Source organism: Cherax quadricarinatus, chromosome 13 (genome assembly GCF_038502225.1).
Source record: "Cherax quadricarinatus isolate ZL_2023a chromosome 13, ASM3850222v1, whole genome shotgun sequence".
Taxonomy (NCBI): Eukaryota; Metazoa; Arthropoda; class Malacostraca; order Decapoda; family Parastacidae; genus Cherax; species Cherax quadricarinatus.
The window spans coordinates 42,333,096-42,348,106 of NC_091304.1; the positions used below are offsets into that span (position 1 = coordinate 42,333,096).

The window sequence follows — 15,011 nt, forward strand, 5'->3', positions numbered from 1 at the left end:
TTTGGTAGCAAAGTGTTCAGCAAAGAGGTCCGCTTTCTCTTGACTACTAGTAGAGGTGGTCCCATCCTGTCGATTTAGAGGTGGAATAAGTTCATCAGGCAGATAACCTTGTCTGTCCTTGACCAGGGACCACCAGGTTTTGGAGCCTACCCTACCTGATGCTAACTTTCTTTTTAGTGTCCAACTCCCATTTAGCAATGGCCCACTTTTGAACATCACCCATATGCCTACAGGCTTGCATGTGCAAGTTCCTGTTATAGGTGGTGGATGTCTCTTATACCTTACGCCATGCTTTGTACTTAGCATGCAGCCTCTCTACAACGAAAGCCAAACCAAGGCTGATCTGTAGGCTTTGTCACATATTGCGGTGAGGAATGTGTTCTTGTTGCAGATTAAGGATGTGTCCAGTGAAGGCTTTCACTTGGTTGTCAACATCCCCTGGAGAAGAGCATTCCAGTCGGTGGTGGCGAGCTCAGAGCAAAGGGCTGGCCAATTACCTCTTTCCCATAGCCAGGTTGTGCGTGTGGACTCCTCACCTCGTTCTGTTGGGATCTTAAGTGTGGTAAAAACAGCCTTGTGGTCAGGCGATCCAACGTACCGAGGGGTTGACAAGTGACTATGCCTTCTGCCAGATCACTCTACTAGGGTCAAGGGAGGGAGCCAGAGATATGAGTAGGGAAATCAACAAAGTTTCTCATGTCAAACACTGCAAGAAGGTCATCAAAGTCCTCTGTATAAGGTGCTGGTTGAGGTCACCAACAATTATAATATGTTGACAGTTGTGTTGTAGCAGAAGGGAGTCAATATTTTCCATTAGGAAGTTGATAGGGTCTGCATGTTGCCACTGAGGTCTGTACATTGCACATGCTAGTACAGAGGTACTAGTGTTTATACAGAGCTTGAAGAACATCATTTCAAGATGTGTAGGGGTGGCAACATCTATGTGCTGGGCATGAACACTTTTAGAGAAGACACAGCAACACCACCTCCTTGCCCTTGCCTCTCTCTTCTCATCCATGAGGTGTAGCCAGCAATTCTTGCAAAATTTTCTGGAGTCCTGTCATCCAAAAATGTTTCAACAACAGCTATCATGTCGGGACGCCGAGTGTTCACAAAGCTATGTGTGAGCTCTCCAACATTAGTAATGAAACCTCTAATGTTGGCCGACAGGATGCTGATAGACTGGCTCCTCATGATGAAGTGGTCAGCTTGAGGTGGTGGGTGTGTAGGGAATGTAAGGTGCCTGCCCTTGAGAGAGGTAGGGTACTGAGGCAGCTGCAGGGATGTAGGTCTGTGGTCTTGTATAAGGCCCAATCCCACCTGCTGGGCTGGGATAGGAGTAGCTGAGTGAGTGGACGTGTGAGTGTTTACCAATTCAGAGATCCTGCTGGTTTGTTCTGAGAACAGGTCTCTAAACGGGTGGCCCTGTCTGTCAAGTTCCTTTTTCTTCCGACACTGGTCCTCCTTATGTCCTTTCTTGTAGCAGTAGTTACACCTGGTATCTCGCAGGCAGTTGTTGGCAGAGTGCCCCTTCCGGTGACAGCGAGAGCACAGCCTAGGTGCCTGGGAGGGTGGACTAGGATTTGTTGTACCTCCTGTGTTTCGCAGATTTGTCCTCGGATTCTGCCGCTGGAACTGTGTTAGTGGAGGGTGAGACGGCTGTAGATGTCTTCCTCCACCACGTCCTCCTCCACGTCCTCTACCCCGCCCTCTACCAGTTCTGACAGATGTGTCCCTGCTGTTCGTACTTCGGCGCAGCAGGTGATCAGGTGCAGTGATAGTTCCCTGATCACTAACTGCACCGTTCTCTGGTGGAGAAACTCCTGGCTCAGAGCTTGCTGTCGAAGCACTACTACCAGATTCTAGAATAGTATCGGCAGGTGTGCTGACAGGTGTAGGATCAGAGATGGTATGTGCACTGTCAAGTAGACTGGCAGTGGCTGAAGCAGAGATGTCAGGTGTAGGAGAATTAACAGATCCAAGGCTTCCCACGTTGCTGGGAAGAGGATTTGTTCCCTCTGTGGTGGTCAGAGGAATTGTGTTAGAATTCCCAAAGGTAGTGTTTTGAATTCTGTCAGTCTGTGGGACCTTAGCGATGACAGAATTCCACCAGATGTTTACCCCTGAGTTAAGCTCAGTGTGGGACTTCCAGTCTTTGTCAATAGTGTCGCCATCAGCTGAGCAGCTTACGTCACTTAATGTAGGCTTGCACTGACCTTCTACAATAGCTTGTAGGTTATCTAATGATTTGAGGAGCTCATGAAGTGCTTCCCTGTGATGGATTATCTTAGCTGCAACTTTACAACACAGCCCAAGAGGGCAGTCTTGATCTTTGGACAGGAGTCCCTGAGGTAGGACTTCTGAACCCTCCTCCTGTAGCTCCAGGCTTGTATCCACATATACCACAGGATTATGGATATCCTTAAATTTTCTGAAATTTTCAACCTGGCTGCAACAAAATTCTTCTTCTGGAGTGCAATCTGTGTGGCAGTAGTTGGAACAAGTAGGCTCCTTACATCCAAGAAGATCCTTGTCCCTTGTGGTATACCCACAAACACTGCAGTATCTACTGGGACAATAGCCAGATAGCGTAGATAATCTTGCTATTTTGCGGTGTGAAGTCATCCCAGAGGAGGCTTAGGTTTGAAGTTCACAGGAGAGAGAGAGGGTGGGTGGTGATGTCGTGGTGGGGTGGAGTGTGGGTGGGTGGGGGTGTTTATAGCCGGTGGGTAGTGAGGGCGGGCGGCAGTGGGCCACTAGCTGGAAGTGTTGCCTTCTCACTATCACTTAATAAACACAGTTTATGCTATCCACTTTTCCACTAAAGGAAGATGTTACACAAATCACTGTGTTGCATTGTACCAGCCACGTTGTTATAAAGCACCAGATGCTAGTACATAGCACAAAACACATATAACATTAGACGCTCACTCTGAAGGCAATAGTGAAGACACTCCTAAGGCCTGCCGCTTCCCCTCACACCATGTCTTCACCATACCACACTTAATATCACTGATATTGCTTCTATTCACTTCAGTGGAGGAGTTGGCTTACTTGTACTAATGTGTTGTAAGTAGTACTTCGTCACTGAACAGTTTTTATCCTCACCAACCCTCGTATTTAAGTAATATTAAGAAAGTTTGTGGAGCATACTGTGACACGTCTTCACCCTCTCTCTCTCTCTCTCTCTCCTTTCTCTCTTTCTCTTTCTCTCTTTCTCTTTCTCTCTTTCTCTTTCTCTCTTTCTCTTTCTCTCTTTCTCTTTCTCTCTTTCTCTTTCTCTCTTTCTCTCTTTCTCTCTTTCTCTTTCTCTCTTTCTCTCTTTCTCTTTCTCTTTCTCTTTCTCTTTCTCTCTCTCTCTCTCTCTCTCTCTCTCTCTCTCTCTCTCTCTCTCTCTCTCTCTCTCTCTCTCTCTCTCTCTCTCTCTCTCTCTCTCTCTCTATCTCTCTCTTTCTCTCTTTTTTACACAGGGTTTGACAAGGTTAGGTTATGGATCCCTAGCTTTATTGACAAGCTATTTACAGGTTAAGGATTCCTAACTTTATTGACAAGCTAAGAGCTGTTACCTACATCAGCTCATTTGAAAACATTTTTCTTGTTATGAGATATACAAGTAGGGAACAGGATGAAGTTGGAGTCATCTGTGGGCCAGCATTTTCATTTGATTAACTGACTTTATCTCGTTGACATCATAATGCTGTACGAATGCGTTCCAGACTCGAGTTATTCTGGGGATAAATGATCTCAGATGAAGTGATGTTCTGGAGAAGGGTACAGCCATAGTGAAGTTGCTGCTTTCTGCCTGTCTTGTGGTATAGAAGCTTGCTTCCTGCTGTCTTCAAAGTGGATCCAAGTGTGGTACTTTGACAATACAGTGGACCCCCGGTTAACGATATTTTTTCATTCCAGAAGTATGTTCAGGTGCCAGTACTGACCGAATTTGTTCCCATAAGGAATATTGTGAAGTAGGTTAGTCCATTTCAGACCCCCAAACATACACGTACAAACGCACTTACATAATTGGTCGCATTGGGAGGTGATCGTTAAGCGGGGGTCCACTGTATTGGCCTTGTACATAACATCAAGACCACCCACATCCCTCCTGTGTTGAAGGCTTTGCTGAAATGATAGATCTATCCAGGATGGGTCCAGGCGAGAGATGAGACATCTTGCTCTGTTCTCTACTCTGTCAAGCAGTCACAGATGAGAGGGATGGGGGGCAGGCAAACCAAGAAAGTGGAGCATACTCAAGGTGTGAGTGAACTTGTACCTCATATAGAATCTTGCAACCCCTACTGTCAAGCAGATGTGAGATACGTCGAAGTGCTGTAAGCTTCCTAGCTGCCTTGTTTGCAAAATTTACAACTTGGTTCCTCATGGTCAGTTTGGAGTCATATTTCACCCCAAGGATATCAACTTCTTCCCCAGGTACCAACACTCCCCCATTCATACTTAATACTGCTCTGGCATTACTATCATGGTGCCTAGAGACCATCATCATTTGTGTTTTCTCGGGTGCAAATGTTACTTGCCATTGGTTCCCCAAGCTGATATAGCTCTTAGCTCGTGATTGATGTAGCTTAGTGCTGCTGGCATTTCTTCTCTTGGATAAGTAAATGTCAGGGTACAGTCATCTGCATATGCATGGGATTCTGGGATGAGATGAAGAAGGTCATTGAAGTAGACAGTCCATAACAATGGTCCCAGCACACTTCCTTGTGGATCACTTGCCCCAATAGGATGTCTTGCTGATTCTGTTTCATTGAGAACTACCTTTGGGGATCTACCATGAAGGTAATCACTGAGATGTAGTGTAGAGCTTGCAATTCCCAGTGCTTGTAGTTTTGCTAAGAGGCCCTGGTGCCACACCCGGTCGAAAGCACCACCAATATCCAGTGCTACCACACAGCTGACTTTGGATTCATCCAGTGACTGGTGCCATTTAGTGGAGAGGTTTAACAACAGATCAGCAGCAGAGTAACCTTTCCTGAAGCCATACTGATGGTCACAAAGTAGTGAGTAGTAGTCAAAGAACTGTCATTTGTCTTGAGATTATTGTGTCAAGGATCTTGCCAGTGATTGACAGGAGTGACACTGGTCTGTAGTTGCTAATTTCTGCTCTGCTCTTCTTTTTGTGAACAGGGACTACATTTGCCTTCTTCCACAGAGAAGGCCATTTACACTGTACTAGGCAGTGCTGAAAGATGTGAGTTAGAGGTGCTGCTAGCTGGTCTGCACATCTTCTCAGCAATCTTGGGCTCAACTTGTCTGGGCCCACAGCCTTTCCTTGGTCAAGCGATTTAAGACGGAAATGCACCTCCTCCTGCCTTATGTCACCACTGACAGTTTTAACAGTTCTTGCTGCTAGCCAAGGAGGGTCCCTTGCTGGATCAGGAACTTGCATTTTGGTAGCAAAGTGTTCAGCAAAGAGGTCTGCTTTCTCTTAACTACTAGTAGAGGTGGTCCCATCCTCTTGATTTAGAGGTGGAATGAGTTCATCAGGCAGATAACCTTGTCTGTCCTTGACCAGGGACCACCAGGTTTTGGAGCCTACTCTACCTGATGCTAGCTTTCTTTTTGTGTCCACCTCCCATTTAGCAATGGCCCACTTTTGAACGTCACCCATATATCTAGAGGCTTGCCTGTGCAAGTCCCTGTTATAGGTGGTAGGATGTCTCTTATACCTTCGCCATGCCTTGTATGTACTTAGCAGTAGCAGCCTCTCTACAACGAAAGTCAAACCAAGGCTGATTTGTAGGCTTCGTCACACACTGCCGGTGAGGGATGTGTTCTTGTTGTAGATTAAGGATGTGTCCAGTGAAGGCTTTCACTTGGTTGCCAACATCCCCTTGGAGAAAAGCAAAGGGCTGGCTAATTACCTCTTTCCCATAGCCAGGTTGTGCGTGTGGACTCCTCACCTCATTCTGTTGGGATCTTAAGTGTCCTAAAAACAGTTTTGTGGTCAGACGATCGAACATAGCTGAGGGGTTGACAAGTGACTATACCTTCTGCCAGATCACTCACTACTGGGTCAAGGAAGGAGCCAAAGATGTGAGTAGGGAAATCAACAAAGTTTCTCATGTCAAATGCTGCAAGAAAGTCATCAAAGTCCCTCTGTATAAGATGTTGATTGAGGTCACCAAGAATTATGATATGCTGACAGTTGTGTTGGAGCAGCAGGGAGTCCACATTTTCCATTAGGAAGTTGATGGGGTCTGCATGTTGCCACTGAGGTCTGTACATTGCACATGCTAGTACAGAGGTACTAGTGTTTATGCAGAGCTTGAAGAACATCATTTCAAGCTGAGTAGGAATGGCATCCCCCCCCCTCTCTCTCTCTCTCTCTCAGGGTTTGACAAGGTTAAGGATCCCTAGCTTCTATTTACAGGTTAAGGATTCCTAACTTTATTGGCAAGCTATGAGCTGTTACCTACATCAGCTCATTTGAAAGCATTTTTATTGTTATGAGACATACAATTAGGAGACAGGATGAAGTTGGAGCCATCTGTGGGCCAGCATTTTCATTTGATCAACTGACTTTATCTTGTTGACATCATTATGCTGTACAAATGTGTTCCATACTCGAGTCATCCTGGGTATATATGATCTCAGATGGAGTGATGTTCTGGAGAAGGGTACAGCCATAGTGAAGTTGCTGCTTTCTGCCCGTCTTGTGGCATAAAAGCTTGTTTCATGCTGTCCTCGAAGTGGATCCAATTGTGGCACTTTGACAATATTGGCCTTGTACATAACAGTTAGATCACCCACATCCCTCCTATGTTGAAGGCTCTGCTGAAATGACAGATCTATCCAGGATGGGTCCAGACGAGAGATGAGACGTCTTGCTCTGTTCTCTACTCTGTCAAGCAGTCGCAGATGAGAGGGGGGCAGGCAAACCAAGAAAGTGGAGCATACTCAAGGTGTGAGCGTACTTGTGCCTCGTACAGAATCTTCCAACCCCTACTGTCAAGCAGATGTGAGATACGTCGAAGTGCTGTAAGCTTCCTGGCTGCCTTGTTTGCAAGATTTACAACATGGTTCTTCATGGTTAGTTTGGAGTCAAATTTCACCCCAAGGATATCAACTTCTTCTCCAGGTGCCAACACCCTCCCATTCATCTTTACTACTGCACCATCATTACCATCATGGTGTCTAGAGACGATCATCATTTGCATTTTCTCAGGTGCAAATGTTACTTGCCATCTATTTCCCCAAGCTGATATAGCTCTCAGCTGGTGATTGATGTAGCTTAGAGCAGCTAGCATTTCTTCTCTTTGATAAGTGAATGTCAGTGTACAGTCGTCTGCATATGCTTGTGATTCTGGGATGAGATGAAGTAGGTCGTTGAAGTAGACATTCCATAACAATGGTCCCAGCACGCTTCCTTGTGGAACACTTGTCCCAGTAGGATGTCTTGCTGATTCCGTTCCATTGAGAACTACACTTAGAGATCTACCATGAAGGTAATCACTGAGGAGACATAGCATAGAGCCTGCAATCCCCAGTGCTTGAAGTTTTGCTAAGAGCCCCTGGTGCCACACCCGGTCGAAAGCGCCAGCAATGTCCAGTGCTACCACACAGCTGACTTTGGATTCATCCAGTGACTGGTGCCACTTAGTGGAGAGGTTTAACAACAGATCAGCTGCAGAGTAACCTTTCCTGAAGCCATATTGACGATCACAAAGTAGTGAGTGGTAGTCAAAAAACTCTGTCATTTGTCTTGAGATTATTGTCTCAAGGATCTTACCAGTGATTGACAGGAGTGACACTGGTCTGTCGTTGCTAATTTCTGCTCTGCTCTTCTTTTTGTGAACAGGGACTACATTTGCCTCTTTCCAGGGTCGAGAGGCCCTCTCCTCAGCTTCTTCTTGGAGTTGAAAATTTTTCAAAAAAATAAGAAAAAATTATTTTTTCATATGAAAAGATAGAGAATCTTTTCCTGATCATAATGACAGCAAAAGTATGAAATTTGATGGAAAACTTACAGAATTATGCTCTTGCGAAGTTAGTGGTCTTGACGTTGTTTATGCATCGGCGATTTTGCCCACTTTGAGCCCAATTTTCGCCCAATTCCTGTGTACTAGTCGACAAAAATCATAACTATTTCACTAGAATTCCATTTTTTTATCGAATGAGTACAGGAAACCACCCATTTACTGATTTCAACTATCCAATAAAGTGGTCTGAAATTAGCAATTTTGCCAATTTCACACATATTTCAAAAGATGGCAATTTCCAAATAGGGTCCAGAATAAACAAGACAGACATTCCTGGCACTAAAATAACATTTCCTCTGTTCATTAGTCACGTCTTCAGGCCTCTGTTATATTTCTTTTGCTTTCCTCTTTGAATTTTTATTCTCACAAAAAATAGAAGATTTACTGTTATGCAGACTACTGCATTAGTGTAGAAATGGTATAAATAATATCGGTGCACTTGTGAAAGAATATTAGACTCACCAGTTGACGTGTATTGGACGCTTAGCATGATTTGTTTACTTTTGAACCTTGGTAAAAATCGAACATTTCTGCTACTTTGAGCTCAATTTCAAGGTACTTTTCATTGTGAAACCAATCAAAATCATCACAATTTCTGTAGTATGTCTTCCATTCTATAAAATGAGACCAGGAAAACTAGAATACAACTATAAATACCATACAAAAATACAGTGCAAAGTCGCTGTTTTAAACCAAACACACATTCAAAGTTTTTTTCTCATTACGCACTGTGTGCTGTAGAATTTTTTTATACTGTGCACACTGACCACATAGACCCATTCTTTCATATGTAGGCCTACCAGCTTTCTCTCGCTAGATTTGAAGGCGCTAGAATTTAGGCGTACTAGTGCGTCAATAACCCTGGTGCGTAAGCCGTGCTAGTACAGAGTGGTGAGGGAGAGCCGATAACAGAATGAGCAAGTCTTTATCAGCAAATTTTGTTGAGAATCAATAACTGTTTTAGAGAGAGATCAATGAGGTGAGGGAAACCTGGAGAGCAAATAGACTTAGCAGTTAAAAACAAAAGACTTCAGATGGTAGAAAAGGGGAGGTGGAAGTACAGTGGACCCTCGGCTAATGAAGACATCGTCTAATGATAAATTCATTCAGTGAAGCTATTGAGCATAAAAATTTTGGCCCGACCAACGATGAAAAACTCAACCAACATGATTTGTCCCGAACCTGTCCGTCCAGCCTGAGCGCCTCAGCTGCCCTGCTGTCATTATTTACAAGCCAGGGTGGACGGTTCCATGCATATATTCAATAAATTTTGTATTATTCCATTGTTTTTAGTGCTTGTATCTGCTAAATAAGCCACCATGGGCCCAAAGAAAGCTTCTAGTGCCAACCCTGTCGTAAAAAGGGTGAGAAATACCATAGAAATACTATCGTACCATGGTCAGCTGTTGCTGCACCACCATCAGCTGTTGTTCCACCACCATCAGCTGTATTACTCGAAGATGTGGAGAGAGTGTTTTTGGTGTGGCTTAATGAGAAACAATTACCGAGAAACAATTAACCTCAGAGCATTAGCCACCCAGGATAACCCAAGAAAGTCAGTGCATCGAGGACTGTCTAACATATTTCCATTGGGGTCCTTAATCTTGTCCCCTAGGATATGACCCACACCAGTCGACTAACACCCAGGTGAACAGGAAAAAATGCCTGGAACTAGTGCTCATATTGGTGAATTTAAGGCCAGCAAAGGTTGGTTTGAGAGGTTTAAGAATTGTAGTGGCATACACATTGTGATAAGGCATGGTGAAGCTGAAAAATTCCAACCCCAACAAGTCTTCAATTGTGACGAAACAGGCCTGTTCTGGAAGAAAATGCCAAACAGGACCTACATTACTCAGGAGGAAAAGGCACTCCCAAGGTACAGGCCTGTGAAAGACAGGCTAACTTTCTTGTTTTGCTGTAATGCTAGTGGGGATTGCAAAGTGAAGCCTTTACTCATGTATCACTCTGAAAATCCCAGTTGTGAAGGCTTACCCAGCCCTGTAACAACTTCAGTAAGTATTACTAAGGCTGGCTCCTCCTCAGGAAAATTAGTGAATAGAAAAAGAAATAATAACAGACAAACATAAACACTTTATTATATAGAAATTTAAAATATAAAACACTTAAATATGAAATATTAATCCTACATTAAAGAAAATGAAAAATGAAAAAAATATAAATGATAACTGAATTCAACGCTAATATATATATAGGGGTGTCTGGTGTTGGTGACACTGTTGTTGAAATCGTAGCCGTTGTTGATGTGGGGGGGGGGTTGCAGGTGTTGGTGACCACCACTGGCTAGTTCTTCGCAGAGTATCGCCGTGAGTAGTATCCCGATGACAGGAAAGCAGGTTCTTTACCGCTGCAATGATGTGGGGTTACGTCCTGCAATTTCATACAGGTGCACAGGTAATTAAATCCAAAATGGGACATCTCCAGGACGTTAGTCCGTCTCCTGTTCTTCTCGTTGATTGACAGGTGACCCTCACTGTCATCCAAGAGTAGTGTTGGGAGCTGTGAGTCGAGTGATTTACTGTTTGACCAGAGCCCCACACGTCACCTTTTGGGGGGGGGGGAAGAGGGAGGGGAAGGGATAGCGGGAGCTAGACTGACCCTACCTTAACAAGCAGCCGGCAGTCAAACTATCACTTTCAGGGAGGGGGAAAAAAGGTGGGAAAAACGGGAGCTTGACTTACCCTACCTTAACTAGTAGCCGGCAATGAAACTATCGTTACTATATCGCTACTCCTATCTATTGAACTTTTCCCTCACACTCCCCCATACCAAGACTTATAGTCAAGGAGTATAAGAAGAATAGGCGAGGAAAAAGTTCTAACATGTGGAAGTCGCGTAAGGCAACAAATCTTCTACTGACTGTCACGACTTAACCAGTCAGAGAAATAATTGGATGAACCATTGATATACACAATATGGAACTTAAAAGCCTGGAGTGCCAATGTCTTCCTCAAGAGGCGACTGTTGTATCCCTTAAAAGTTTCTAGGTATATCGAAGGTTTGTGGTCCGTTTCTAAAATGAATTCTTTTCCCAGCAAATAAAATTTAAGTTTGGAGATACCCCACACAAGGGCTAAACATTCCTTTTCTATTGTGGAGTATCTTGTTTCTGCGGGAAGGAGTTTCTGGCTTAGGAAGCATACAGGGAAGGGAGTACCATCATGGTATTGTAGTAACACCGCACCTAAGCCAGTATTGGAGGCATCAGTTCTCAAACAAAATGTTTTATTAATATCTGGAATCTTAAGTATAGGGTCTTTCGAAAAGATACTTTTAATCTCATTAAACTTTTCCCGAGCTACGTTGGAAAGTTCAAGAGGTTCCTTCACAGACTTTTTAAAGAAGTCGGATAAGATGCCTGTAAGATCAGTAAGGTTTGGGATAAACCGTGCATAAAATTTACAGAACCAAGAAAGCTACGCATGAGCTTCTTGGTTTTGGGGAATTTAAATTCTAGTAAAGCTTTGATCTTACTGGGGAGAGGCTGCAGAGAGTTATTAGAAAGTATCAGTCCCAGATATCTAATCTTGTTATACCCAAGGAAGCATTTCTTCGGCTTGGCAGTGAGGCCATGTGAGCGTAACCTACGCAAAACTGATGTTAATGTTTGGATATGTTCGCCCCACGTAGATGTCATTACGTAAATGTTATCTAAACTGAAACATTTGGCATATTACCCAAGACCTTTCTCATCAGTCTCACGTAGGTAGCACAGGCAGTTACCAAACCGAAGGGCATAGTTCTATACTGCATCAGTCCTTGGTGTGTAGGAAAAGCGGTGTACTGCTTAGAAGAAGGATCTAACATTACTTGATGATATGCCTGCGCAATATCAATCTCTGAAAAGAAGGAAGCGTCATAAAATTTGTGTAGATCGCTATCTATTAAAGGCATAGGCTCAGCATCCCACCGAGTTATAGCATTAAGGCCTCTGAAGTCAATAGCAAGTCTATATGAATTATCCTCCTTCTTAACCATGACTACTGGTGAGCAATATGCAGATATTGAAGGTTCAATGATCTTTAGTTTTAATAATTTGTCTACCTCTCTGTCAAATGCATCCCTAAGGTGAACTGGAACTGGGTATAATTTCCGTTTGATAGGATTGTCCGTCAATAAGTCAATCTTATGGACTACCGTGGAGGTAACACCTGGAATATCAGTAAAGACGTCTGAAAAGTTACTCACACATTGAAGTAGTTCATGTCTCTTATGGTCATCCAAAGATTCATTAATATTAATGTTGGTTGCATCCGAGTGGTCAAGAGTCACCAAGTCATGTAGTTCTTCATCATAGTCTAAGTTAGAGGTGTCAATTACGCACACTTTACATTCTTCAGTTGTCTTATCAAGTTCGTGTGGAAAAACTAAGTCAAAGTTATTAAGGCAGTTAACCGAATTTCTTGGGTAATATTTCTTAAGGATGTTGATATGATAAAGCTTAGGTTTCCCCTTGACTTCTATGAGGTAGTCAACTTTCCCACAAATTTTTAATACTTTATATGGACCTTTCCATGCTACTAATAATTTATTTGACTTGATAGGCAAAAGTACAAGAACTTCATCCCCTACGTTAAAACTTCTCCTCTGACTTTTGGAGTCAAAATAGGTTTTGTACTGGTCCATTGACAAACTTAAGTTTTTCGAAACTATGTCAGAGGTCTCCTCAAGTTTGGATCTAAGGTCAAGGAGAAACTGGTAAGAAGACTGAACTTCAGCATTTACCTCCTCATTAGTCCATAAGTCATGAAGGATGGACAGTGGACCTCTGGCCTGTCTACCATAGAGAAGTTCAAAAGGTGAAAACCCCAAAGAGTCACTGGGAACTTCCCTCATGGCAAACAAAGCACAGGGTAGGTAACGATGCCACTCCTTAGGTTTAAGGGAGCAAAGTTTCCTTAAAATGGACTTGAGAATCGAATGCTGGCTCTCAATCCTCCCATTACAGCTGGGATGATAGGGTGTGGTGAAGAGAGGCTTCACTCCCAGAAGTTGGTATAGATGTTGCATTAAGTCAGATGTGAATTGTGTCCCCCGGTCAGACAAAATTTCTCTAGGGATGCCCACTCTTGAGAAGATGGACAAAAGGGCTTCAGCCACCTCTGTAGTAGTTATGGTCTTTAAAGGTATGGCTTCAGGGAAACTCAAAGCATAATCAACTAATGTTAATATATATCTATGTCCCCCAGATGAAAGTGGAGATAAAGGACCAACGATGTCAATAGCTACTCTTTCAAAAGGTACCGTAAAGATTAGCATTTTGACCATAGGTACTCGCCTGGTACCTCGGGAGGATGACAGTTGGCAAACTTTACACGATCTACAATAAGTAGTGACATCTGAGGACATTTTTTGCCAAAAATAGGTTTCCCTAATTTTATTTAAGGTTTTACAATGCGAGAAATGTCCGGCCACTGGCAGGTCATGAGCCATTTTAAGAACAGTCTCTCTGCATTGACTTGGAACAACTAAGATGGAATAGTCTGTCTCATCTGAATTTAATTTGAATACTGACTTGTACAAGATACCTTTTATATATTCAAATTTATATGAAAAGTTTTTCCTTTGGATAACTTGATTTTGTTTAGCGGCATTATGGCAATTCTGAAGAGAAGGGCAATTACGTTGTAACTTGACAAAGGAGTCCTTCGATATATCTAAAGGCTTAAAGTCAGGGAAAATCAAAGGATGGACAGTAGGAGAAGCCTGGGCTTTGGTCTGAGCCCTAGTCAAGACATTTATGGTATCGGAGGTGATATCTTCACTTTCATCTAACAAGTGAACTTGTGATCCTACTTCCTCGCTTTCGAGAGTAGCATCACTGGTTTTTAATCCCACATGAATATCGTGAGACATTGTCTCATCTGAACTTTCGAGGGGCTTCTCTGACTCTACAGGAAGAGGATCTGAAACACTTATATCCATCTTTGGTGATGAAAGGTCAACCTCAGAAGGAAGAATGGCACCTTTTACATTACCTATTAGTACGGAGCAAGAAGTGATGGGAGCTAGTACGGCTTCAGACCAACCTGTGAACCATTTAGACCTAATGTAACAACGGATGGTAGGAAAAGTGTCCGTACGGCCCAAGTAGTCTGAAAGTATAGCAGAGGAATGAGTTTCTTTAAGGTTAGGAAACAGCTTATCAGAAATTACTATACATGTGCATCCAGTGTCTCGTAAAATGGTAGATACATTAAGTCCATTAACTGTTCCTGAACAGAAGGGTGCTTGGTCATTACAGTCTTTAAAACATCTTCCAACTTTTTGGACCTTCTTAGAAGGACAATCTGGACGTTTATGTCCCTTAACACCACACAAATGACAAACAGGAGTAAAGAAGTCATTTTACTTTCCACTAGAGTCTTTGATTTCTTAAGGTCTGATGAACCCTTGCCCTTAGGGTTCGATCCCTTTAGGTCTTTATAGGAATTGTGAGCCTCAGCATACAGGTCAGCAGCCTCAGCAACTTCCTCAGCTTTAATCAGGTTACATTCTCTGATGAATGTTCGTATCTAGTGGGGAAGAGCTGTCAGGAACTGGTCAGCAACCATGAAGTCTCTAAGAGATTCATAACTGATCAATTCCTGAACTCTCTATCCAAAAGTCGAACAAACGAAAGAGTGTTACCTGTAGCTGCTGAAAGTTCTGGCCAGGCTGTAAGGTGGCATACCTGAAATCTTTCCTGTAAGAATTTGTGGTTTTTTGATATGCTTTAAGGATTGCCTTCTTCAGTAGGTTATAATTACATATAATATCCTGCGACAAAGTTGCATAGATATTCAAAGTGGTACCAGAAAATAACATTCCTAACCTGGTAGCCCAGGTGTCAGCAGGCCATTCACAGAGGGTAGCGGTATTTTCAAACCTGATAATGTAAGAAGTTATGTCTTCCCCCTCTGTGAAGGGAGGTAAATTAGGTGTTGGAATATGTGCACTAGCTGCACGTTGTTCCATTACTCCTTCATCTAATTGCTGTTGTGAGAAAGTTAACTT

At 43.2% G+C, this 15,011-nt stretch overlaps 1 protein-coding gene across 11 annotated transcripts in view; it reads left to right on the forward strand.

Moving 5' to 3' along the window:
- Nucleotides 1-15,011, forward strand: part of LOC128688548 (EEF1A lysine methyltransferase 2) — a 332,797-nt gene that overhangs the window by 74,361 nt on the left and 243,425 nt on the right. The gene's annotated exons all lie outside the window — the stretch shown is intronic.